Source organism: Pseudophryne corroboree, chromosome 1, assembly GCF_028390025.1.
Source record: "Pseudophryne corroboree isolate aPseCor3 chromosome 1, aPseCor3.hap2, whole genome shotgun sequence".
Classification (NCBI taxonomy): domain Eukaryota; kingdom Metazoa; phylum Chordata; class Amphibia; order Anura; family Myobatrachidae; genus Pseudophryne; species Pseudophryne corroboree.
This window is the reverse complement of record NC_086444.1, coordinates 886,916,860-886,941,563: the sequence shown is the minus strand read 5'-3', so window position 1 is coordinate 886,941,563 and position 24,704 is coordinate 886,916,860. Positions and strand designations below refer to the sequence as shown.

The following is a 24,704-nucleotide window of genomic DNA, read 5'->3' as shown; positions in this document are numbered from 1 at the left end:
GATGCTCTACCGACTGAGCTATCAAGGTTCTGAGTGCTGAAGTTGCCATATTGGAAACTGCTCGAAATATATAAAACATGACAATTTACTGTGCAATTACAAAAAATGTTGAAAAATATATGTGTTACTGCAATCATGAACTGAAAGACTTGGCTTGTAGCGTCTCTTGATGAAATATATTTTAGTTTCCTCTGTGTTTAAGATGTAAATCCTTAGATGCTTTAAGTATCACCTCACTTCAATAATCACATTCAATTATTTTTGTCAAAGAGGTTTGATTTATTACTTGTCTAATTTAATCACTGTGTGCCTATCATAGAAGGATGGATTTGAGTTCCTGATTAAATAAAGTCTTTAGAACTGACAAGTAGTGATACTACTTTGTGATGACTATATTACTAGATGCCAATAATGTGTGCCTATTGAAGAGTGATAAAGTCCATTCTTAATATTCTAAAGAATCTTTCCAATCTATACACCTTCCCATTGAATAATGAACATAATCAGCATCAACAATTAAAAGATGGCTGCCTGCAGGAATAGATGATTTAAACTCTGCAAAATTGTCCATTTCACAAACAAAAACACCATTGTTTAAAAGACACTCGCCTGAACAGGGACTTGAACCCTGGACCCTCAGATTAAAAGTCTGATGGTCTACCGACTGAGCTATCCAGGCTCTGAGTGCTGAAGTTGCCATATTGGAAACTGCTCGAAATATTTAAAACATGACAATTTACTGTGCAATTACAAAAAATGTGGAAAAATATATGTGTTACTGCAATCATGAACTGAAAGACTTGGTTTGTAGGGTCTCTTAATGAAATATATTTTAGTTTCCTCTGTGTTTAAGATGTAAATCCTTAGATGCTTAAAGTATCACCTCACTTCAATAATCACATTCAATTATTTTTGTCAAAGAGGTTTGATTTATTACTTGTCTAATTTAATCACTGTGTGCCTATCAAAGAAGGATGGATTTAAGTTCCTGATGAAATAAAGTCTTTTGAACTGACATGTAGCGATACTACTTTGTGATGATTATATTACTAGATGCCAATAATGTGTGCCTATTGAAGAGTGATAAAGTCCATTCTTAATATTCTAAAGAATCTTTCCAATCTATACCCCTTCCCATTGAATAAAGAACATAATCAGCATCAACAATTAAAAGATGGCTGCCTGCAGGAATGGATGATTTTAAACTCTGCAAAATTGTCCATTTCACAAACAAAAAAAAACATTATTTAAAAGACACTCACCTGAACAGGGACTTGAACCCTGGACCCTCAGATTAAAAGTCTGATGCTCTACCGACTGAGCTACCCAGGCTCTGAGTGCTGAAGTTGCCATATTGGAAACTGCTCGAAATATATAAAACATGACAATTTGCTGTGCAATTACAAAAAATTTGGAAAAATATATGTGTTACTGCAATCATGAACTGAAAGACTTGGCTTGTAGGGTCTCTTGATGAAATATATTTTAGTTTACTCTGTGTTTAAGATGTAAATCCTTAGATGTTTTAAGTATCATCTCACTTCAATAATCACATTCAATTATTTTTGTCAAAGAGGTTTGATTTATTACTTGTCTAATTTAATCAATGTGTGCCTATCAAAGAAGGATGGATTTGAGTTCCTGATGAAATAAAGTCTTTTGAACTGACATGTAGCGATACTACTTTGTGATGATTATATTACTAGATGCCAATAATGTGTGCCTATTGAAGAGTGATAAAGTCCATTCTTAATATTCTAAAGAATCTTTCCAATCTATACCCATTCCCATTGAATAAAGAACATAATCAGCATCAACAATTAAAAGATGGCTGCCTGCAGGAATGGATGATTTTAAACTCTGCAAAATTGTCCATTTCACAAACAAAAACACCATTGTTTAAAAGACACTCGCGTGGACAGGGACTTGAACCCTGGACCCTCAGATTAAAAGTCTGATACTCTACAGACTGAGCTATCCAGGCTCTGAGTGCTGTAGTTGCCATATTGGAAACTGCTTGAAATATATAAAACATGACAATTTGCTGTGCAATTGCAAAAAATGTGGAAAAATATATGTGTTACTTCAATCATGAACTGAAAGACTTGGCTTGTAGGGTCTCTTGATGAAATATATTTTAGTTTCCTCTGTGTTTAAGATGTAAATCCTTAGATGCTTTAAGTATCACCTCACTTCAATAATCACATTCAATTATTTTTGTCAAAGAGGTTTGATTTATTACTTGTCTAATTTAATCACTGTGTGCCTATCAAAGAAGGATGGATTCGAGTCCTGATGAAACAAAGTTTTTAGAACTGACATGTAGTGATACTACTTTGTGATGACTATATTACTAGATGCCAATAATGTGTGCCTATTGAAGAGTGATAAAGTCCATTCTTAATATTCTAAAGAATCTTTCCAACCTATACCCCTTCCCATTGAATAATGAACATAATCAGCATCAACAATTAAAAGATGGCTGCCTGCAGGAATGGATGATTTTAAACTCTGCAAAATTTTCCATTTCACAAACAAAAACACCATTGTATAAAAGACACTTGCATGAACAGGGACTTGAACCCTGGACCCTCTGATTAAAAGTCTGATGCTCTACCGACTGAGCTATCAAGGATCTGAGTGCTGAAGTTGCCATATTGGAAACTGCTCGAAATATATAAAACATGACAATTTACTGTGCAATTACAAAAAATGTTGAAAAATATATGTGTTACTGCAATCATGAACTGAAAGACTTGGCTTGTAGCGTCTCTTGATGAAATATATTTTAGTTTCCTCTGTGTTTAAGATGTAAATCCTTAGATGCTTTAAGTATCACCTCACTTCAATAATCACATTCAATTATATTTGTCAAAGAGGTTTGATTTATTACTTGTCTAATTTAATCACTGTGTGCCTATCATAGAAGGATGGATTTGAGTTCCTGATTAAATAAAGTCTTTAGAACTGACATGTAGCGATACTACTTTGTGATGATTATATTACTAGATGCCAATAATGTGTGCCTATTGAAGAGTGATAAAGTCCATTCTTAATATTCTAAAGAATCTTTCCAATTTATACCCCTTCCCATTGAATAATGAACATAATCCGCATCAACAATTAAAAGATGGCTGTCTGCAGGAATGGATGATTTTAAACTCTGCAAAATTGTCCATTTCACAAACAAAAAAAAACATTGTTTAAAAGACACTCGCCTGAACAGGGACTTGAACCCTGGACCCTCAGATTAAAAGTCTGATGCTCTACCGACAGAGCTATCCAGGCTCTGAGTGCTGAAGTTGCCATATTGGAAACTGCTTGAAATATATAAAACATGACAATTTGCTGTGCAATTACAAAAAATGTGTAAAAATATATGTGTTACTGCAATCATGAACTGAAAGACTTGGCTTGTAGGGTCTCTTGATGAAATATATTTTAGTTTACTCTGTGTTTAAGATGTAAATCCTTAGATGCTTAAAGTATCACCTCACTTCAATAATCACATTCAATTATTTTTGTCAAAGAGGTTTGATTTATTACTTGTCTAATTTAATCACTGTGTGCCTATCAAAGAAGGATGGATTTGAGTTCCTGTTGAAACAAAGTCTTTAGAACTGACATGTAGTGATACTACTTTGTGATGACTATATTACTAGATGCCAATAATGTGTGCCTATTGAAGAGTGATAAAGTCCATTCTTAATATTCTAAAGAATCTTTCCAATCTATACACCTTCCCATTGAATAATGAACATAATCAGCATCAACAATTAAAAGATGGCTGCCTGCAGGAATGGATGATTTTAAACTCTGCAAAATTGTCCATTTCACAAACAAAAACACCATTGTTTAAAAGACACTCGCCTGAACAGGGACTTGAACCCTGGACCCTCAGATTAAAAGTCTGATGCTCTACCGACTGAGCTATCCAGGATCTGAGCACTGAAGTTGCCATATTGGAAACTGCTCGAAATATATAAAACATGACAATTTGCTGTGCAATTGCAAAAAATGTGGAAAAATATATGTGTTACTGCAATCATGAACTGAAAGACTTGGCTTGTAGGGTCTCTTGATGAAATATATTTTAGTTTCCTCTGTGTTTAAGATGTAAATCCTTAGATGCTTTAAGTATCACCTCACTTCAATAATCACATTCAATTATTTTTGTCAAAGAGGTTTGATTTATTACTTGTCTAATTTAATCACTGTGTGCCTATCAAAGAAGGATGGATTTGAGTTCCTGATGAAACAAAGTTTTTAGAACTGACATGTAGTGATACTACTTTGTGATGACTCTATTACTAGATGCCAATAATATGTGCCTATTGAAGAGTGATAAAGTCCATTCTTAATATTCTAAAGAATCTCTCCAATCTATACACCTTCCCATTGAATAATGAACATAATCAGCATCAACAATTAAAAGATGGCTGCCTGCAGGAATGGATGATTTTAAACTCTGCAAAATTGTCCATTTCACAAACAAAAACACCATTGTTTAAAAGACACTTGCCTGAACAGGGACTTGAACCCTGGACCCTCTGATTAAAAGTCTGATGCTCTACCAACTGAGCTATCCAGGTTCTGAGTGCTGAAGTTGCCATATTGGAAACTGCTCGAAATATATAAAACATGACAATTTACTGTGCAATTACAAAAAATGTGGAAAAATATATGTGTTACTGCAATCATGAACTGAAAGACTTGGCTTGTAGCGTCTCTTGATGAAATATATTTTAGTTTCCTCTGTGTTTAAGATGTAAATCCTTAGATGCTTTAAGTATCACCTCACTTCAATAATCACATTCAATTATTTTTGTCAAAGAGGTTTGATTTATTACTTGTCTAATTTAATCACTGTGTGCCTATCATAGAAGGATGGATTTGAGTTCCTGATGAAATAAAGTCTTTAGAACTGACATGTAGCGATACTACTTTGTGATGATTATATTACTAGATGCCAATAATGTGTGCCTATTGAAGAGTGATAAAGTCCAGTCTTAATATTCTAAAGAATCTTTCCAATCTATACCCCTTCCCATTGAATAATGAAAATAATCCGCATCAACAATTAAAAGATGGCTGCCTGCAGGAATGGATGATTTTAAACTCTGCAAAATTGTCCATTTCACAAACAAAAAAACCATTGTTTAATAGACACTCGCCTGAACAGGGACTTGAACCCTGGACCCTCAGATTAAAAGTCTGATGCTCTACCGACTGAGCTATCCAGGCTCTGAGTGCTGAAGTTGCCATATTGGAAACTGCTCGAAATATATAAAACATGACAATTTGCTGTGCAATTACAAAAAATTTGAAAAAATATATGTGTTACTGCAATGAGGAACTGAAAGACTTGGCTTGTAGCGTCTCTTGATTAAATATATTTTAGTCTCCTCTGTGTTTAAGATTTAAATCCTTAGATGCTTAAAGTATCACCTCACTTCAATAATCACATTCAATTATTTTTGTCAAAGAGGTTTGATTTATTACTTGTCTAATTTAATCACTGTGTGCCTATCAAAGAAGGATGGATTTGAGTTCCTGATTAAATAAAGTCTTTAGAACTGACATGTAGTGATACTACTTTGTGATGATTATATTACTAGATGCCAATAATGTGTGCCTATTGAAGAGTGATAAAGTCCATTCTTAATATTCTAAAGAATCTTTCCAATCTGTACACCTTCCCATTGAATAATGAACATAATCAGCATCAATAATTAAAAGATGGCTAGCTGCAGGAATGGATGATTTTAAACTCTGCAAAATTGTCCATTTCACAAACAAAAACACCATTGCTTAAAAGACACTCGCCTGAACAGGGACTTGAACCCTGGACCCTCAGATTAAAATTCTGATGCTCTACCGACTGAGCTATCAAGGCTCTGAGTGCTGAAGGTGCTATATTGGAAACTGCTCGAAATATATAAAACATGACAATTTGCTGTGTAATTACAAAAAATGTGGAAAAATTTATGTGTTACTGCAATCATGAACTGAAAGACTTGGCGTGTAGGGTCTCTTGATGAAATATATTTTAGTTTCCTTTGTGTTTAAGATGTAAATCCTTAGATGCTTAAAGTATCACCTAACTTCAATAATCACATTCAATTATTTTTGTCAAAGAGGTTTGATTTATTACTTGTCTAATTTAATCACTGTGTGCCTATCAAAGAAGGATGGATTTGAGTTCCTGTTGAAACAAAGTCTTTAGAACTGACATGTAGTGATACTACTTTGTGATGACTATATTACTAGATGCCAATAATGTGTGCCTATTGAAGAGTGATAAAGTCCATTCTTAATATTCTAAAGAATCTTTCCAATCTATACACCTTCCCTTTGAATAATGAACATAATCAGCATCAACAATTAAAAGATGGCTGCCTGCAGGAATGGATGATTTTAAACTCTGCAAAATTGTCCATTTCACAAACAAAAACACCATTGTTTAAAAGACACTTGCCTGAACAGGGACTTGAACCCTGGACCCTCTGATTAAAAGTCTGATGCTCTACCGACTGAGCTATCCAGGTTCTGAGTGCTGAAGTTGCCATATTGGAAACTGCTCGAAATATATAAAACATGACAATTTACTGTGCAATTACAAAAAATGTGGAAAAATATATGTGTTACTGCAATCATGAACTGAAAGACTTGGCTTGTAGCGTCTCTTGATGAAATATATTTTAGTTTCCTCTGTGTTTAAGATGTAAATCCTTAGATGCTTTAAGTATCACCTCACTTCAATAATCACATTCAATTATTTTTGTCATAGAGGTTTAATTTATTACTTGTCTAATTTAATCACTGTGTGCCTATCATAGAAGGATGGATTTGAGTTCCTGATTAAATAAAGTCTTTAGAACTGACATGTAGCGATACTACTTTGTGATGATTATATTATTAGATGCCAATAATGTGTGCCTATTGAAGAGTGATAAAGTCCATTCTTAATATTCTAAAGAATCTTTCCAATTTATACCCCTTCCCATTGAATAATGAACATAATCCGCATCAACAATTAAAAGATGGCTGCCTGCAGGAATGGATGATTTTAAACTCTGCAAAATTGTCCATTTCACAAACAAAAAAAACATTGTTTAAAAGACACTTGCCTGAACAGGGACTTGAACCCTGGACCCTCAGATTAAAAGTCTGATGCTCTACCGACTGAGCTATCCAGGCTCTGAGTGCTAAAGTTGCCGTATTGGAAACTGCTCGAAATATATAAAACATGACAATTTGCTGTGCAATTACAAAAAATTTGAAAAAATATATGTGTTACTGCAATCAGGAACTGAAAGACTTGGCTTGTAGCGTCTCTTGATTAAATATATTTTAGTCTCCTCTGTGTTTAAGATTTAAATCCTTAGATGCTTAAAGTATCACCTCACTTCAATAATCACATTCAATTATTTTTGTCAAAGAGGTTTGATTTATTACTTGTCTAATTTAATCACTGTGTGCCTATCAAAGAAGGATGGATTTGAGTTCCTGATGAAATAAAGTCTTTAGAACTGACATGTAGTGATACTACTTTGTGATGATTATATTACTAGATGCCAATAATGTGTGCCTATTGAAGAGTGATAAAGTCCATTCTTAATATTCTAAAGAATCTTTCCAATCTGTACACCTTCCCATTGAATAATGAACATAATCAGCATCAACAATTAAAAGATGGCTGCCTGCAGGAATGGATGATTTTAAACTCTGCAAAATTGTCCATTTCACAAACAAAAACACCATTGTTTAAAAGACACTCACCTGAACAGGGACTTGAACCCTGGACCCTCAGATTAAAAGTCTGATGCTCTACCGACTGAGCTATCCAGGCTCTGAGTGCTGAAGGTGCCATATTGGAAACTGCTCGAAATATATAAAACATGACAATTTGCTGTGTAATTACAAAAAATGTGGAAAAATTTATGTGTTACTGCAATCATGAACTGAAAGACTTGGCGTGTAGGGTCTCTTGATGAAATATATTTTAGTTTCCTTTGTGTTTAAGATGTAAATCCTTAGATGCTTAAAGTATCACCTCACTTCAATAATCACATTCAATTATTTTTGTCAAAGAGGTTTGATTTATTACTTGTCTAATTTAATCACTGTGTGCCTATCAAAGAAGGATGGATTTGAGTTCCTGTTGAAACAAAGTCTTTAGAACTGACATGTAGTGATACTACTTTGTGATGACTATATTACTAGATGCCAATAATGTGTGCCTATTGAAGAGTGATAAAGTCCATTCTTAATATTCTAAAGAATCTTTCCAATCTATACACCTTCCCATTGAATAATGAACATAATCAGCATCAACAATTAAAAGATGGCTGCCTGCAGGAATGGATGATTTTAAACTCTGCAAAATTGTCCATTTCACAAACAAAAACACCATTGTTTAAAAGACACTCGCCTGAACAGGGACTTGAACCCTGGACCCTCAGATTAAAAGTCTGATGCTCTACCGACTGAGCTATCCAGGCTCTGAGCACTGAAGTTGCCATATTGGAAACTGCTCGAAATATATAAAACATGACAATTTACTGTGCAATTACAAAAAATGTGGAAAAATATATGTGTTACTGCAATCATGAACTGAAAGACTTGGCTTGTAGCGTCTCTTGATGAAATATATTTTAGTTTCCTCTGTGTTTAAGATGTAAATCCTTAGATGCTTTAAGTATCACCTCACTTCAATAATCACATTCAATTATTTTTGTCATAGAGGTTTAATTTATTACTTGTCTAATTTAATCACTGTGTGCCTATCATAGAAGGATGGATTTGAGTTCCTGATTAAATAAAGTCTTTAGAACTGACATGTAGCGATACTACTTTGTGATGATTATATTATTAGATGCCAATAATGTGTGCCTATTGAAGAGTGATAAAGTCCATTCTTAATATTCTAAAGAATCTTTCCAATTTATACCCCTTCCCATTGAATAATGAACATAATCCGCATCAACAATTAAAAGATGGCTGCCTGCAGGAATGGATGATTTTAAACTCTGCAAAATTGTCCATTTCACAAACAAAAAAAACATTGTTTAAAAGACACTTGCCTGAACAGGGACTTGAACCCTGGACCCTCAGATTAAAAGTCTGATGCTCTACCGACTGAGCTATCCAGGCTCTGAGTGCTAAAGTTGCCGTATTGGAAACTGCTCGAAATATATAAAACATGACAATTTGCTGTGCAATTACAAAAAATGTGAAAAAATATATGTGTTACTGCAATCAGGAACTGAAAGACTTGGCTTGTAGCGTCTCTTGATTAAATATATTTTAGTCTCCTCTGTGTTTAAGATTTAAATCCTTAGATGCTTAAAGTATCACCTCACTTCAATAATCACATTCAATTATTTTTGTCAAAGAGGTTTGATTTATTACTTGTCTAATTTAATCACTGTGTGCCTATCAAAGAAGGATGGATTTGAGTTCCTGATGAAATAAAGTCTTTAGAACTGACATGTAGTGATACTACTTTGTGATGATTATATTACTAGATGCCAATAATGTGTGCCTATTGAAGAGTGATAAAGTCCATTCTTAATATTCTAAAGAATCTTTCCAATCTGTACACCTTCCCATTGAATAATGAACATAATCAGCATCAACAATTAAAAGATGGCTAGCTGCAGGAATGGATGATTTTAAACTCTGCAAAATTGTCCATTTCACAAACAAAAACACCATTGTTTAAAAGACACTCACCTGAACAGGGACTTGAACCCTGGACCCTCAGATTAAAAGTCTGATGCTCTACCGACTGAGCTATCCAGGCTCTGAGTGCTGAAGGTGCCATATTGGAAACTGCTCGAAATATATAAAACATGACAATTTGCTGTGCAATTACAAAAAATGTGGAAAAATTTATGTGTTACTGCAATCATGAACTGAAAGACTTGGCGTGTAGGGTCTCTTGATGAAATATATTTTAGTTTCCTTTGTGTTTAAGATGTAAATCCTTAGATGCTTAAAGTATCACCTCACTTCAATAATCACATTCAATTATTTTTGTCAAAGAGGTTTGATTTATTACTTGTCTAATTTAATCACTGTGTGCCTATCAAAGAAGGATGGATTTGAGTTCCTGTTGAAACAAAGTCTTTAGAACTGACATGTAGTGATACTACTTTGTGATGACTATATTACTAGAAGCCAATAATGTGTGCCTATTGAAGAGTGATAAAGTCCATTCTTAATATTCTAAAGAATCTTTCCAATCTATACACCTTCCCATTGAATAATGAACATAATCAGCATCAACAATTAAAAGATGGCTGCCTGCAGGAATGGATGATTTTAAACTCTGCAAAATTGTCCATTTCACAAACAAAAACACCATTGTTTAAAAGACACTCGCCTGAACAGGGACTTGAACCCTGGACCCTCAGATTAAAAGTCTGATGCTCTACCGACTGAGCTATCCAGGATCTGAGTGCTGAAGTTGCCATATTGGAAACTGCTCGAAATATATAAAACCTGACAATTTGCTGTGCAATTGCAAAAAATGTGGAAAAATATATGTGTTACTGCAATCATGAACTGAAAGACTTGGCTTGTAGGGTCTCTTGATTAAATATATTTTAGTTTCCTCTGTGTTTAAGATGTAAATCCTTAGATGCTTTAAGTATCACCTCACTTCAATAATCACATTCAATTATTTTTGTCAAAGAGGTTTGATTTATTACTTGTCTAATTTAATCACTGTGTGCCTATCAAAGAAGGATGGATTCGAGTCCTGATGAAACAAAGTTTTTAGAACTGACATGTAGTGATACTACTTTGTGATGACTATATTACTAGATGCCAATAATGTGTGCCTATTGAAGAGTGATAAAGTCCATTCTTAATATTCTAAAGAATCTTTCCAACCTATACCCCTTCCCATTGAATAATGAACATAATCAGCATCAACAATTAAAAGATGGCTGCCTGCAGGAATGGATGATTTTAAACTCTGCAAAATTGTCCATTTCACAAACAAAAACACCATTGTATAAAAGACACTTGCATGAACAGGGACTTGAACCCTGGACCCTCTGATTAAAAGTCTGATGCTCTACCGACTGAGCTATCAAGGTTCTGAGTGCTGAAGTTGCCATATTGGAAACTGCTCGAAATATATAAAACATGACAATTTACTGTGCAATTACAAAAAATGTGGAAAAATATATGTGTTACTGCAATCATGAACTGGAAGACTTGGCTTGTAGCGTCTCTTGATGAAATATATTTTAGTTTCCTCTGTGTTTAAGATGTAAATCCTTAGATCCTTTAAGTATCACCTCACTTCAATAATCACATTCAATTATTTTTGTCAAAGAGGTTTGATTTATTACTTGTCTAATTTAATCACTGTGTGCCTATCAAAGAAGTATGGATTTGAGTTCCTGATGAAATAAAGTCTTTAGAACTGACATGTAGCGATACTACTTTGTGATAATTATATTACTAGATGCCAATAATGTGTGCCTATTGAAGAGTGATAAAGTCCATTCTTAATATTCTAAAGAATCTTTCCAATCTATACCCCTTCCCATTGAATAATGAAAATAATCCGCATCAACAATTAAAAGATGGCTGCCTGCAGGAATGGATGATTTTAAACTCTGCAAAATTGTCCATTTCACAAACAAAAAAAACATTATTTAAAAGACACTCGCCTGAACAGGGACTTGAACCGTGGACCCTCAGATTAAAAATCTGATGCTCTAACGACTGAGCTATCCAGGCTCTGAGAGCTGAAGTTGCCATATTGGAAACTGCTCGAAATATATAAAACATGACAATTTGCTGTGCAATTACAAAAAATGTGGAAAAATATATGTGTTACTGCAATCATGAACTGAAAGACTTGGCTTGTAGGGTCTCTTGATGAAATATATTTTAGTTTCCTCTGTGTTTAAGATGTAAATCCTTAGATGCTTAAAGTATCACCTCACTTCAATAATCACATTCAATTATTTTTGTCAAAGAGGTTTGATTTATTACTTGTCTAATTTAATCACTGTGTGCCTATCAAAGAAGTATGGATTTGAGTTCCTGATGAAATAAAGTCTTTAGAACTGACATGTAGCGATACTACTTTGTGATAATTATATTACTAGATGCCAATAATGTGTGCCTATTGAAGAGTGATAAAGTCCATTCTTAATATTCTAAAGAATCTTTCCAATCTATACCCCTTCCCATTGAATAATGAAAATAATCCGCATCAACAATTAAAAGATGGCTGCCTGCAGGAATGGATGATTTTAAACTCTGCAAAATTGTCCATTTCACAAACAAAAAAAACATTATTTAAAAGACACTCGCCTGAACAGGGACTTGAACCGTGGACCCTCAGATTAATAATCTGATGCTCTAACGACTGAGCTATCCAGGCTCTGAGAGCTAAAGTTGCCATATTGGAAACTGCTCAAAATATATAAAACATGACAATTTGCTGTGCAATTACAAAAAATGTGGAAAAATATATGTGTTACCGCAATCATAAACTAAAAGACTTGGCTTGTAGCGTCTCTTGATGAAATATATTTTAGTTTACTCTGTGTTTAAGATGTAAATCCTTAGATGCTTAAAGTATCACCCCACTTCAATAATCACATTCAATTATTTTTGTCAAAGAGGTTTGATTTATTACTTGTCTAATTTAATCATTGTGTGCCTATCAAAAAAGGATGGATTTGAGTTCCTGATGAAACAAAGTCTTTAGAACTGACAAGAAGTGATACTACTTTGTGATGACTATATTACTAGATGCCAATAATGTGTGCCTATTGAAGAGTGATAAAGTCCATTCTTAATATTCTAAAGAATCTTTCCAATCTATACACCTTCCCATTGAATAATGAACATAATCAGCATCAACAATTAAAAGATGGCTGCCTGCAGGAATAGATGATTTAAACTCTGCAAAATTGTCCATTTCACAAACAAAAACACCATTGTTTAAAAGACACTCGCCTGAACAGGGACTTGAACCCTGGACCCTCAGATTAAAAGTCTGATGGTCTACCGACTGAGCTATCCAGGCTCTGAGGGCTGAAGTTGCCATATTGGAAACTGCTCGAAATATTTAAAACATGACAATTTACTGTGCAATTACAAAAAATGTGGAAAAATATATGTGTTACTGCAATCATGAACTGAAAGACTTGGTTTGTAGGGTCTCTTAATGAAATATATTTTAGTTTCCTCTGTGTTTAAGATGTAAATCCTTAGATGCTTAAACTATCACCTCACTTCAATAATCACATTCAATTATTTTTGTCAAAGAGGTTTGATTTATTACTTGTCTAATTTAATCACTGTGTGCCTATCAAAGAAGGATGGATTTAAGTTCCTGATGAAATAAAGTCTTTTGAACTGACATGTAGCGATACTACTTTGTGATGATTATATTACTAGATGCCAATAATGTGTGCCTATTGAAGAGTGATAAAGTCCATTCTTAATATTCTAAAGAATCTTTCCAATCTATACCCCTTCCCATTGAATAAAGAACATAATCAGCATCAACAATTAAAAGATGGCTGCCTGCAGGAATGGATGATTTTAAACTCTGCAAAATTGTCCATTTCACAAACAAAAAAAAAACATTATTTAAAAGACACTCACCTGAACAGGGACTTGAACCCTGGACCCTCAGATTAAAAGTCTGATGCTCTACCGACTGAGCTACCCAGGCTCTGAGTGCTGAAGTTGCCATATTGGAAACTGCTCGAAATATATAAAACATGACAATTTGCTGTGCAATTACAAAAAATTTGGAAAAATATATGTGTTACTGCAATCATGAACTGAAAGACTTGGCTTGTAGGGTCTCTTGATGAAATATATTTTAGTTTACTCTGTGTTTAAGATGTAAATCCTTAGATGTTTTAAGTATCATCTCACTTCAATAATCACATTCAATTATTTTTGTCAAAGAGGTTTGATTTATTACTTGTCTAATTTAATCAATGTGTGCCTATCAAAGAAGGATGGATTTGAGTTCCTGATGAAATAAAGTCTTTTGAACTGACATGTAGCGATACTACTTTGTGATGATTATATTACTAGATGCCAATAATGTGTGCCTATTGAAGAGTGATAAAGTCCATTCTTAATATTCTAAAGAATCTTTCCAATCTATACCCATTCCCATTGAATAAAGAACATAATCAGCATCAACAATTAAAAGATGGCTGCCTGCAGGAATGGATGATTTTAAACTCTGCAAAATTGTCCATTTCACAAACAAAAACACCATTGTTTAAAATACACTCGCGTGGACAGGGACTTGAACCCTGGACCCTCAGATTAAAAGTCTGATACTCTACAGACTGAGCTATCCAGGCTCTGAGTGCTGTAGTTGCCATATTGGAAACTGCTTGAAATATATAAAACATGACAATTTGCTGTGCAATTGCAAAAAATGTGGAAAAATATATGTGTTACTTCAATCATGAACTGAAAGACTTGGCTTGTAGGGTCTCTTGATGAAATATATTTTAGTTTCCTCTGTGTTTAAGATGTAAATCCTTAGATGCTTTAAGTATCACCTCACTTCAATAATCACATTCAATTATTTTTGTCAAAGAGGTTTGATTTATTACTTGTCTAATTTAATCACTGTGTGCCTATCAAAGAAGGATGGATTCGAGTCCTGATGAAACAAAGTTTTTAGAACTGACATGTAGTGATACTACTTTGTGATGACTATATTACTAGATGCCAATAATGTGTGCCTATTGAAGAGTGATAAAGTCCATTCTTAATATTCTAAAGAATCTTTCCAACCTATACCCCTTCCCATTGAATAATGAACATAATCAGCATCAACAATTAAAAGATGGCTGCCTGCAGGAATGGATGATTTTAAACTCTGCAAAATTGTCCATTTCACAAACAAAAACACCATTGTATAAAAGACACTTGCATGAACAGGGACTTGAACCCTGGACCCTCTGATTAAAAGTCTGATGCTCTACCGACTGAGCTATCAAGGTTCTGAGTGCTGAAGTTGCCATATTGGAAACTGCTCGAAATATATAAAACATGACAATTTACTGTGCAATTACAAAAAATGTGGAAAAATATATGTGTTACTGCAATCATGAACTGAAAGACTTGGCTTGTAGCGTCTCTTGATGAAATATATTTTAGTTTCCTCTGTGTTTAAGATGTAAATCCTTAGATGCTTTAAGTATCACCTCACTTCAATAATCACATTCAATTATTTTTGTCAAAGAGGTTTGATTTATTACTTGTCTAATTTAATCACTGTGTGCCTATCATAGAAGGATGGATTTGAGTTCCTGATTAAATAAAGTCTTTAGAACTGACATGTAGCGATACTACTTTGTGATGATTATATTACTAGATGCCAATAATGTGTGCCTATTGATGAGTGATAAAGTCCATTCTTAATATTCTAAAGAATCTTTCCAATTTATACCCCTTCCCATTGAATAATGAACATAATCCGCATCAACAATTAAAAGATGGCTGTCTGCAGGAATGGATGATTTTAAACTCTGCAAAATTGTCCATTTCACAAACAAAAAAAAACATTGTTTAAAAGACACTCGCCTGAACAGGGACTTGAACCCTGGACCCTCAGATTAAAAGTCTGATGCTCTACCGACTGAGCTATCCAGGCTCTGAGTGCTGAAGTTGCCATATTGGAAACTGCTCGAAATATATAAAACATGACAATTTGCTGTGCAATTACAAAAAATGTGGAAAAATATATGTGTTACTGCAATCATGAACTGAAAGACTTGGCTTGTAGGGTCTCTTGATGAAATATATTTTAGTTTACTCTGTGTTTAAGATGTAAATCCTTAGATGCTTAAAGTATCACCTCACTTCAATAATCACATTCAATTATTTTTGTCAAAGAGGTTTGATTTATTACTTGTCTAATTTAATCACTGTGTGCCTATCAAAGAAGGATGGATTTGAGTTCCTGTTGAAACAAAGTCTTTAGAACTGACATGTAGTGATACTACTTTGTGATGACTATATTACTAGATGCCAATAATGTGTGCCTATTGAAGAGTGATAAAGTCCATTCTTAATATTCTAAAGAATCTTTCCAATCTATACACCTTCCCATTGAATAATGAACATAATCAGCATCAACAATTAAAAGATGGCTGCCTGCAGGAATGGATGATTTTAAACTCTGCAAAATTGTCCATTTCACAAACAAAAACACCATTGTTTAAAAGACACTCGCCTGAACAGGGACTTGAACCCTGGACCCTCAGATTAAAAGTTTGATGCTCTACCGACTGAGCTATCCAGGATCTGAGCACTGAAGTTGCCATATTGGAAACTGCTCGAAATATATAAAACATGACAATTTGCTGTGCAATTGCAAAAAATGTGGAAAAATATATGTGTTACTGCAATCATGAACTGAAAGACTTGGCTTGTAGGGTCTCTTGATGAAATATATTTTAGTTTCCTCTGTGTTTAAGATGTAAATCCTTAGATGCTTTAAGTATCACCTCACTTCAATAATCACATTCAATTATTTTTGTCAAAGAGGTTTGATTTATTACTTGTCTAATTTAATCACTGTGTGCCTATCAAACAAGGATGGATTTGAGTTCCTGATGAAACAAAGTTTTTAGAACTGACATGTAGTGATACTACTTTGTGATGACTATATTACTAGATGCCAATAATATGTGCCTATTGAAGAGTGATAAAGTCCATTCTTAATATTCTAAAGAATCTCTCCAATCTATACACCTTCCCATTGAATAATGAACATAATCAGCATCAACAATTAAAAGATGGCTGCCTGCAGGAATGGATGATTTTAAACTCTGCAAAATTGTCCATTTCACAAACAAAAACACCATTGTTTAAAAGACACTTGCCTGAACAGGGACTTGAACCCTCGACCCTCTGATTAAAAGTCTGATGCTCTACCAACTGAGCTATCCAGGTTCTGAGTGCTGAAGTTGCCATATTGGAAACTGCTCGAAATATATAAAACATGACAATTTACTGTGCAATTACAAAAAATGTGGAAAAATATATGTGTTACTGCAATCATGAACTGAAAGACTTGGCTTGTAGCGTCTCTTGATGAAATATATTTTAGTTTCCTCTGTGTTTAAGATGTAAATCCTTAGATGCTTTAAGTATCACCTCACTTCAATAATCACATTCAATTATTTTTGTCAAAGAGGTTTGATTTATTACTTGTCTAATTTAATCACTGTGTGCCTATCATAGAAGGATGGATTTGAGTTCCTGATGAAATAAAGTCTTTAGAACTGACATGTAGTGATACTACTTTGTGATGATTATATTACTAGATGCCAATAATGTGTGCCTATTGAAGAGTGATAAAGTCCATTCTTAATATTCTAAAGAATCTTTCCAATCTGTACACCTTCCCATTGAATAATGAACATAATCAGCATCAATAATTAAAAGATGGCTAGCTGCAGGAATGGATGATTTTAAACTCTGCAAAATTGTCCATTTCACAAACAAAAACACCATTGTTTAAAAGACACTCGCCTGAACAGGGACTTGAACCCTGGACCCTCAGATTAAAAGTCTGATGCTCTACCGACTGAGCTATCCAGGCTCTGAGTGCTGAAGGTGCTATATTGGAAACTGCTCGAAATATATAAAACATGACAATTTGCTGTGTAATTACAAAAAATGTGGAAAAATTTATGTGTTACTGCAATCATGAACTGAAAGACTTGGCGTGTAGGGTCTCTTGATGAAATATATTTTAGTTTCCTTTGTGTTTAAGATGTAAATCCTTAGATGCTTAAAGTATCACCTCACTTCAATAATCACATTCAATTATTTTTGTCAAAGAGGTTTGATTTATTACTTGTCTAATTTAATCACTGTGTGCCTATCAAAGAAGGATGGATTTGAGTTCCTGTTGAAATAAAGTCTTTAGAACTGACATGTAGTGATACTACTTTGTGATGACTATATTACTAGATGCCAATAATGTGTGCCTATTGAAGAGTGATAAAGTCCATTCTTAATATTCTAAAGAATCTTTCCAATCTATACACCTTCCCATTGAATAATGAACATAAACAGCATCAACAATTAAAAGATGGCTGCCTGCAGGAATGGATGATTTTAAACTCTGCAAAATTGTCCATTTCACAAACAAAAACACCATTGTTTAAAAGACACTTGCCTGAACAGGGACTTGAACCCTGGACCCTCTGATTAAAAGTCTGATGCTCTACCGACTGAGCTATCCAGGTTCTGAGTGCTGAAGTTGCCATATTGGAAACTGCTCGAAATATATAAAACATGACAATTTACTGTGCAATTACAAAAAATGTGGAAAAATATATGTGTTACTGCAATCATGAACTGAAAGACTTGGCTTGTAGCGTCTCTTGATGAAATATATTTTAGTTTCCTCTGTGTTTAAGATGTAAATCCTTAGATGCTTTAAGTATCACCTCACTTCAATAATCACATTCAATTATTTTTGTCAAAGAGGTTTAATTTATTACTTGTCTAATTTAATCACTGTGTGCCTATCATAGAAGGATGGATTTGAGTTCCTGATTAAATAAAGTCTTTAGAACTGACATGTAGCGATACTACTTTGTGATGATTATATTACTAGATGCCAATAATGTGTGCCTATTGAAGAGTGATAAAGTCCATTCTTAATATTCTAAAGAATCTTTCCAATTTATACCCCTTCCCATTGAATAATGAACATAATCCGCATCAACAATTAAAAGATGGCTGCCTGCAGGAATGGATGATTTTAAACTCTGCAAAATTGTCCATTTCACAAACAAAAAAAACATTGTTTAAAAGACACTTGCCTGAACAGGGACTTGAACCCTGGACCCTCAGATTAAAAGTCTGATGCTCTACCGACTGAGCTATCCAGGCTCTGAGTGCTAAAGTTGCCGTATTGGAAACTGCTCGAAATATATAAAACATGACAATTTGCTGTGCAATTACAAAAAATGTGAAAAAATATATGTGTTACTGCAATCAGGAACTGAAAGACTTGGCTTGTAGCGTCTCTTGATTAAATATATTTTAGTCTCCTCTGTGTTTAAGATTTAAATCCTTAGATGCTTAAAGTATCACCTCACTTCAATAATCACATTCAATTATTTTTGTCAAAGAGGTTTGATTTATTACTTGTCTAATTTAATCACTGTGTGCCTATCAAAGAAGGATGGATTTGAGTTCCTGATGAAATAAAGTCTTTAGAACTGACATGTAGTGATACTACTTTGTGATGATTATATTACTAGATGCCAATAATGTGTGCCTATTGAAGAGTGATAAAGTCCATTCTTAATATTCTAAAGAATCTTTCCAATCTGTACACCTTCCCATTGAATAATGAACATAATCAGCATCAACAATTAAAAGATGGCTAGCTGCAGGAATGGATGATTTTAAACTCTGCAAAATTGTCCATTTCACAAACAAAAACACCATTGTTTAAAAGACACTCACCTGAACAGGGACTTGAACCCTGGACCCTCAGATTAAAAGTCTGATGCTCTACCGACTGAGCTATCCAGGCTCTGAGTGCTGAAGTTGCCATATTGGAAACTGCTCGAAATATATAAAACATGACAATTTGCTGTGTAATTACAAAAAATGTGGAAAAATTTATGTGTTACTGCAATCATGAACTGAAAGACTTGGCGTGTAGGGTCTCTTGATGAAATATATTTTAGTTTCCTTTGTGTTTAAGATGTAAATCCTTAGATGCTTAAAGTATCACCTCACTTCAATAATCACATTCAATTATTTTTGTCAAAGAGGTTTGAATTATTACTTGTCTAATTTAATCACTGTGTGCCTATCAAAGAAGGATGGATTTGAGTTCCTGTTGAAACAAAGTCTTTAGAACTGACATGTAGTGATACTACTTTGTGATGACTATATTACTAGATGCCAATAATGTGTGCCTATTGAAGAGTGATAAAGTCCATTCTTAATATTCTAAAGAATCTTTCCAATCTATACACCTTCCCATTGAATAATGAACATAATCAGCATCAACAATTAAAAGATGGCTGCCTGCAGGAATGGATGATTTTAAACTCTGCAAAATTGTCCATTTCACAAACAAAAACACCATTGTTTAAAAGACACTCGCCTGAACAGGGACTTGAACCCTGGACCCTCAGATTAAAAGTCTGATGCTCTACCGACTGAGCTATCCAGGATCTGAGTGCTGAAGTTGCCATATTGGAAACTGCTCGAAATATATAAAACATGACAATTTGCTGTGCAATTGCAAAAAATGTGGAAAAATATATGTGTTACTGCAATCATGAACTGAAAGACTTGGCTTGTAGGGTCTCTTGATGAAATATATTTTAGTTTCCTCTGTGTTTAAGATGTAAATCCTTAGATGCTTTAAGTATCACCTCACTACAATAATCACATTCAATTATTTTTGTCAAAGAGGTTTGATTTATTACTTGTCTAATTTAATCACTGTGTGCCTATCAAAGAAGGATGGATTCGAGTCCTGATGAAACAAAGTTTTTAGAACTGACATGTAGTGATACTACTTTGTGATGACTATATTACTAGATGCCAATAATGTGTGCCTATTGAAGAGTGATAAAGTCCATTCTTAATATTCTAAAGAATCTTTCCAACCTATACCCCTTCCCATTGAATAATGAACATAATCAGCATCAACAATTAAAAGATGGCTGCCTGCAGGAATGGATGATTTTAAACTCTGCAAAATTGTCCATTTCACAAACAAAAACACCATTGTATAAAAGACACTTGCATGAACAGGGACTTGAACCCTGGACCCTCTGATTAAAAGTCTGATGCTCTACCGACTGAGCTATCAAGGTTCTGAGTGCTGAAGTTGCCATATTGGAAACTGCTCGAAATATATAAAACATGACAATTTACTGTGCAATTACAAAAAATGTGGAAAAATATATGTGTTACTGCAATCATGAACTGAAAGACTTGGCTTGTAGGGTCTCTTGATGAAATATATTTTAGTTTCCTCTGTGTTTAAGATGTAAATCCTTAGATGCTTTAAGTATCACCTCACTACAATAATCACATTCAATTATTTTTGTCAAAGAGGTTTGATTTATTACTTGTCTAATTTAATCACTGTGTGCCTATCAAAGAAGGATGGATTTGAGTTCCTGATGAAATAAAGTCTTTAGAACTGACATGTAGCGATACTACTTTGTGATGATTATATTACTAGATGCCAATAATGTGTGCCGAGTGATAAAGTCCATTCTTAATATTCTAAAGAATCTTTCCAATCTATACCCCTTCCCATTGAATAAAGAACATAATCAGCATCAACAATTAAAAGATGGCTGCCTGCAGGAATGGATGATTTTAAACTCTGCAAAATTGTCCATTTCACAAACAAAAAAAAACCATTATTTAAAAGACACTTGCCTGAACAGGGACTTGAACCCTGGACCCTCAGATTAAAAGTCTGATGCTCTTCCGACTGAGCTATCCAGGCTCTGAGCACTGAAGTTGCCATATTGGAAACTGCTCGAAATATATAAAACATGACAATTTGCTGTGCAATTACAAAAAATGTGGAAAAATATATGTGTTACTGCAATCATGAACTGAAAGACTTGGCTTGTAGGGTCTCTTGATGAAATATATTTTAGTTTCCTCTGTGTTTAAGATGTAAATCCTTAGATGCTTAAAGTATCACCTCACTTCAATAATCACATTCAATTATTTTTGTCAAAGAGGTTTGATTTATTACTTGTCTAATTTAATCACTGTGTGCCTATCAAAGAAGGATGGATTTGAGTTCCTGTTGAAATAAAGTCTTTAGAACTGACATGTAGTGATACTACTTTGTGATGACTATATTACTAGATGCCAATAATGTGTGCCTATTGAAGAGTGATAAAGTCCATTCTTAATATTCTAAAGAATCTTTCCAATCTATACACCTTCCCATTGAATAATGAACATAAACAGCATCAACAATTAAAAGATGGCTGCCTGCAGGAATGGATGATTTTAAACTCTGCAAAATTGTCCATTTCACAAACAAAAACACCATTGTTTAAAAGACACTTGCCTGAACAGGGACTTGAACCCTGGACCCTCTGATTAAAAGTCTGATGCTCTACCGACTGAGCTATCCAGGTTCTGAGTGCTGAAGTTGCCATATTGGAAACTGCTCGAAATATATAAAACATGACAATTTACTGTGCAATTACAAAAAATGTGGAAAAATATATGTGTTACTGCAATCATGAACTGAAAGACTTGGCTTGTAGCGTCTCTTGATGAAATATATTTTAGTTTCCTCTGTGTTTAAGATGTAAATCCTTAGATGCTTTAAGTATCACCTCACTTCAATAATCACATTCAATTATTTTTGTCAAAGAGGTTTAATTTATTACTTGTCTAATTTAATCACTGTGTGCCTATCATAGAAGGATGGATTTGAGTTCCTGATTAAATAAAGTCTTTAGAACTGACATGTAGCGATACTACTTTGTGATGATTATATTACTAGATGCCAATAATGTGTGCCTATTGAAGAGTGATAAAGTCCATTCTTAATATTCTAAAGAATCTTTCCAATTTATACCCCTTCCCATTGAATAATGAACATAATCCGCATCAACAATTAAAAGATGGCTGCCTGCAGGAATGGATGATTTTAAACTCTGCAAAATTGTCCATTTCACAAACAAAAAAAACATTGTTTAAAAGACACTTGCCTGAACAGGGACTTGAACCCTGGACCCTCAGATTAAAAGTCTGATGCTCTACCGACTGAGCTATCCAGGCTCTGAGTGCTAAAGTTGCCGTATTGGAAACTGCTCGAAATATATAAAACATGACAATTTGCTGTGCAATTACAAAAAATGTGAAAAAATATATGTGTTACTGCAATCAGGAACTGAAAGACTTGGCTTGTAGCGTCTCTTGATTAAATATATTTTAGTCTCCTCTGTGTTTAAGATTTAAATCCTTAGATGCTTAAAGTATCACCTCACTTCAATAATCACATTCAATTATTTTTGTCAAAGAGGTTTGATTTATTACTTGTCTAATTTAATCACTGTGTGCCTATCAAAGAAGGATGGATTTGAGTTCCTGATGAAATAAAGTCTTTAGAACTGACATGTAGTGATACTACTTTGTGATGATTATATTACTAGATGCCAATAATGTGTGCCTATTGAAGAGTGATAAAGTCCATTCTTAATATTCTAAAGAATCTTTCCAATCTGTACACCTTCCCATTGAATAATGAACATAATCAGCATCAACAATTAAAAGATGGCTAGCTGCAGGAATGGATGATTTTAAACTCTGCAAAATTGTCCATTTCACAAACAAAAACACCATTGTTTAAAAGACACTCACCTGAACAGGGACTTGAACCCTGGACCCTCAGATTAAAAGTCTGATGCTCTACCGACTGAGCTATCCAGGCTCTGAGTGCTGAAGTTGCCATATTGGAAACTGCTCGAAATATATAAAACATGACAATTTGCTGTGTAATTACAAAAAATGTGGAAAAATTTATGTGTTACTGCAATCATGAACTGAAAGACTTGGCGTGTAGGGTCTCTTGATGAAATATATTTTAGTTTCCTTTGTGTTTAAGATGTAAATCCTTAGATGCTTAAAGTATCACCTCACTTCAATAATCACATTCAATTATTTTTGTCAAAGAGGTTTGAATTATTACTTGTCTAATTTAATCACTGTGTGCCTATCAAAGAAGGATGGATTTGAGTTCCTGTTGAAACAAAGTCTTTAGAACTGACATGTAGTGATACTACTTTGTGATGACTATATTACTAGATGCCAATAATGTGTGCCTATTGAAGAGTGATAAAGTCCATTCTTAATATTCTAAAGAATCTTTCCAATCTATACACCTTCCCATTGAATAATGAACATAATCAGCATCAACAATTAAAAGATGGCTGCCTGCAGGAATGGATGATTTTAAACTCTGCAAAATTGTCCATTTCACAAACAAAAACACCATTGTTTAAAAGACACTCGCCTGAACAGGGACTTGAACCCTGGACCCTCAGATTAAAAGTCTGATGCTCTACCGACTGAGCTATCCAGGATCTGAGTGCTGAAGTTGCCATATTGGAAACTGCTCGAAATATATAAAACATGACAATTTGCTGTGCAATTGCAAAAAATGTGGAAAAATATATGTGTTACTGCAATCATGAACTGAAAGACTTGGCTTGTAGGGTCTCTTGATGAAATATATTTTAGTTTCCTCTGTGTTTAAGATGTAAATCCTTAGATGCTTTAAGTATCACCTCACTACAATAATCACATTCAATTATTTTTGTCAAAGAGGTTTGATTTATTACTTGTCTAATTTAATCACTGTGTGCCTATCAAAGAAGGATGGATTCGAGTCCTGATGAAACAAAGTTTTTAGAACTGACATGTAGTGATACTACTTTGTGATGACTATATTACTAGATGCCAATAATGTGTGCCTATTGAAGAGTGATAAAGTCCATTCTTAATATTCTAAAGAATCTTTCCAACCTATACCCCTTCCCATTGAATAATGAACATAATCAGCATCAACAATTAAAAGATGGCTGCCTGCAGGAATGGATGATTTTAAACTCTGCAAAATTGTCCATTTCACAAACAAAAAC

General features: G+C 34.0%; 27 non-coding genes across 27 annotated transcripts; all 27 read right to left on the bottom strand.

Annotated features, from left to right (window-relative positions):
• Positions 1–606: 606 nt before the first annotated feature.
• Positions 607–679, bottom strand: TRNAK-UUU (transfer RNA lysine (anticodon UUU)). The gene has a single exon. It is a non-coding gene; the product is annotated as a tRNA-Lys (tRNA).
• A 580-nt stretch (positions 680–1,259) lies between these two features.
• TRNAK-UUU (transfer RNA lysine (anticodon UUU)) lies at positions 1,260–1,332 on the bottom strand. The gene has a single exon. It is a non-coding gene; the product is annotated as a tRNA-Lys (tRNA).
• A 1,883-nt stretch (positions 1,333–3,215) lies between these two features.
• Positions 3,216–3,288, bottom strand: TRNAK-UUU (transfer RNA lysine (anticodon UUU)). Its single transcript has one exon. It is a non-coding gene; the product is annotated as a tRNA-Lys (tRNA).
• Positions 3,289–3,867: 579 nt separating this feature from the next.
• Positions 3,868–3,940, bottom strand: TRNAK-UUU (transfer RNA lysine (anticodon UUU)). The gene has a single exon. It is a non-coding gene; the product is annotated as a tRNA-Lys (tRNA).
• Positions 3,941–4,519: 579 nt separating this feature from the next.
• On the bottom strand, positions 4,520–4,592 carry TRNAK-UUU (transfer RNA lysine (anticodon UUU)). Its single transcript has one exon. It is a non-coding gene; the product is annotated as a tRNA-Lys (tRNA).
• Positions 4,593–5,171: 579 nt separating this feature from the next.
• On the bottom strand, positions 5,172–5,244 carry TRNAK-UUU (transfer RNA lysine (anticodon UUU)). The gene has a single exon. It is a non-coding gene; the product is annotated as a tRNA-Lys (tRNA).
• A 1,231-nt stretch (positions 5,245–6,475) lies between these two features.
• TRNAK-UUU (transfer RNA lysine (anticodon UUU)) lies at positions 6,476–6,548 on the bottom strand. The gene has a single exon. It is a non-coding gene; the product is annotated as a tRNA-Lys (tRNA).
• A 579-nt stretch (positions 6,549–7,127) lies between these two features.
• TRNAK-UUU (transfer RNA lysine (anticodon UUU)) lies at positions 7,128–7,200 on the bottom strand. Its single transcript has one exon. It is a non-coding gene; the product is annotated as a tRNA-Lys (tRNA).
• A 579-nt stretch (positions 7,201–7,779) lies between these two features.
• On the bottom strand, positions 7,780–7,852 carry TRNAK-UUU (transfer RNA lysine (anticodon UUU)). The gene has a single exon. It is a non-coding gene; the product is annotated as a tRNA-Lys (tRNA).
• A 579-nt stretch (positions 7,853–8,431) lies between these two features.
• On the bottom strand, positions 8,432–8,504 carry TRNAK-UUU (transfer RNA lysine (anticodon UUU)). The gene has a single exon. It is a non-coding gene; the product is annotated as a tRNA-Lys (tRNA).
• Positions 8,505–9,083: 579 nt separating this feature from the next.
• Positions 9,084–9,156, bottom strand: TRNAK-UUU (transfer RNA lysine (anticodon UUU)). Its single transcript has one exon. It is a non-coding gene; the product is annotated as a tRNA-Lys (tRNA).
• A 579-nt stretch (positions 9,157–9,735) lies between these two features.
• TRNAK-UUU (transfer RNA lysine (anticodon UUU)) lies at positions 9,736–9,808 on the bottom strand. The gene has a single exon. It is a non-coding gene; the product is annotated as a tRNA-Lys (tRNA).
• A 579-nt stretch (positions 9,809–10,387) lies between these two features.
• TRNAK-UUU (transfer RNA lysine (anticodon UUU)) lies at positions 10,388–10,460 on the bottom strand. Its single transcript has one exon. It is a non-coding gene; the product is annotated as a tRNA-Lys (tRNA).
• Positions 10,461–12,993: 2,533 nt separating this feature from the next.
• Positions 12,994–13,066, bottom strand: TRNAK-UUU (transfer RNA lysine (anticodon UUU)). Its single transcript has one exon. It is a non-coding gene; the product is annotated as a tRNA-Lys (tRNA).
• Positions 13,067–13,647: 581 nt separating this feature from the next.
• On the bottom strand, positions 13,648–13,720 carry TRNAK-UUU (transfer RNA lysine (anticodon UUU)). The gene has a single exon. It is a non-coding gene; the product is annotated as a tRNA-Lys (tRNA).
• Positions 13,721–15,603: 1,883 nt separating this feature from the next.
• On the bottom strand, positions 15,604–15,676 carry TRNAK-UUU (transfer RNA lysine (anticodon UUU)). The gene has a single exon. It is a non-coding gene; the product is annotated as a tRNA-Lys (tRNA).
• A 579-nt stretch (positions 15,677–16,255) lies between these two features.
• TRNAK-UUU (transfer RNA lysine (anticodon UUU)) lies at positions 16,256–16,328 on the bottom strand. Its single transcript has one exon. It is a non-coding gene; the product is annotated as a tRNA-Lys (tRNA).
• A 1,231-nt stretch (positions 16,329–17,559) lies between these two features.
• Positions 17,560–17,632, bottom strand: TRNAK-UUU (transfer RNA lysine (anticodon UUU)). The gene has a single exon. It is a non-coding gene; the product is annotated as a tRNA-Lys (tRNA).
• A 579-nt stretch (positions 17,633–18,211) lies between these two features.
• On the bottom strand, positions 18,212–18,284 carry TRNAK-UUU (transfer RNA lysine (anticodon UUU)). Its single transcript has one exon. It is a non-coding gene; the product is annotated as a tRNA-Lys (tRNA).
• A 579-nt stretch (positions 18,285–18,863) lies between these two features.
• On the bottom strand, positions 18,864–18,936 carry TRNAK-UUU (transfer RNA lysine (anticodon UUU)). Its single transcript has one exon. It is a non-coding gene; the product is annotated as a tRNA-Lys (tRNA).
• Positions 18,937–19,515: 579 nt separating this feature from the next.
• Positions 19,516–19,588, bottom strand: TRNAK-UUU (transfer RNA lysine (anticodon UUU)). Its single transcript has one exon. It is a non-coding gene; the product is annotated as a tRNA-Lys (tRNA).
• Positions 19,589–20,167: 579 nt separating this feature from the next.
• On the bottom strand, positions 20,168–20,240 carry TRNAK-UUU (transfer RNA lysine (anticodon UUU)). The gene has a single exon. It is a non-coding gene; the product is annotated as a tRNA-Lys (tRNA).
• Positions 20,241–21,465: 1,225 nt separating this feature from the next.
• On the bottom strand, positions 21,466–21,538 carry TRNAK-UUU (transfer RNA lysine (anticodon UUU)). The gene has a single exon. It is a non-coding gene; the product is annotated as a tRNA-Lys (tRNA).
• A 579-nt stretch (positions 21,539–22,117) lies between these two features.
• Positions 22,118–22,190, bottom strand: TRNAK-UUU (transfer RNA lysine (anticodon UUU)). Its single transcript has one exon. It is a non-coding gene; the product is annotated as a tRNA-Lys (tRNA).
• Positions 22,191–22,769: 579 nt separating this feature from the next.
• Positions 22,770–22,842, bottom strand: TRNAK-UUU (transfer RNA lysine (anticodon UUU)). Its single transcript has one exon. It is a non-coding gene; the product is annotated as a tRNA-Lys (tRNA).
• A 579-nt stretch (positions 22,843–23,421) lies between these two features.
• Positions 23,422–23,494, bottom strand: TRNAK-UUU (transfer RNA lysine (anticodon UUU)). Its single transcript has one exon. It is a non-coding gene; the product is annotated as a tRNA-Lys (tRNA).
• A 579-nt stretch (positions 23,495–24,073) lies between these two features.
• On the bottom strand, positions 24,074–24,146 carry TRNAK-UUU (transfer RNA lysine (anticodon UUU)). The gene has a single exon. It is a non-coding gene; the product is annotated as a tRNA-Lys (tRNA).
• Between the last annotated feature and the right edge of the window lie 558 nt (positions 24,147–24,704).